Source organism: Corvus brachyrhynchos, unplaced genomic scaffold (genome assembly GCF_000691975.1).
Source record: "Corvus brachyrhynchos isolate BGI_N302 unplaced genomic scaffold, ASM69197v1 scaffold219, whole genome shotgun sequence".
Taxonomy (NCBI): Eukaryota; Metazoa; Chordata; class Aves; order Passeriformes; family Corvidae; genus Corvus; species Corvus brachyrhynchos.
Genome location: NW_008240034.1, coordinates 1,437,331 through 1,438,009, shown reverse-complemented (window position 1 = coordinate 1,438,009; position 679 = coordinate 1,437,331).

The following is a 679-nucleotide window of genomic DNA, read 5'->3' as shown; positions in this document are numbered from 1 at the left end:
CACCGGTGCTGATGGGTTCCCGGCTGACGGCTGGGCGGGGTCCCCCCACCGATGCAAGGGCACGGCCCATTCTGGGAACAGCAGCAGGAAATCCTGACAGGGAAAAGAGCTGGACCCTGTGTGGTGCTGGCATGGGCCGGGTGCCACCAAGCTGCTGTGTGTGGAGTGTGGGTGCCCCCGCCCAGCACTTCCAGACACGCCGGTGTCGGGATGTCCCAGCACGCCGGACTCTCCGGCTGGAGGGGGCCCCCTGCCCAGGTTGGGGGGCTCAAGGGAGTTTCCATGCCCGGGGTCCAGGTGTGTCACAAGGAGCCAAGGGAGGAATCCAGCCCTGGGCCGGACCCACTGTGCTGCATTCCCCAGCGCCGAGCCACGCTGTGAGGAGCCGGGCTCAGCTCATCCCAGCGCCGGACCTGTGGGGAAACTGAGGCACCGGCTGGGGAAGTGACTCACCTGCACTGTGGCCTTTAAATGCACTGCTCCGATTAGATAATGGGCGGAAGGATCAGAGAGAGTCCGACAGCCCCTCATTAAACCTTGGGCTCCCCAAAGAGCCTTCAGCTCCCTCGGAGCCCGTGGCCACCTGGGCCGGTGCTGGCCCGCGGGAGGCAGCCCTGCCACCTGGGCCGGTGCTGGCCCGCGGGAGGCAGCCCTGCCCAGAACCCACCCACTCACATCC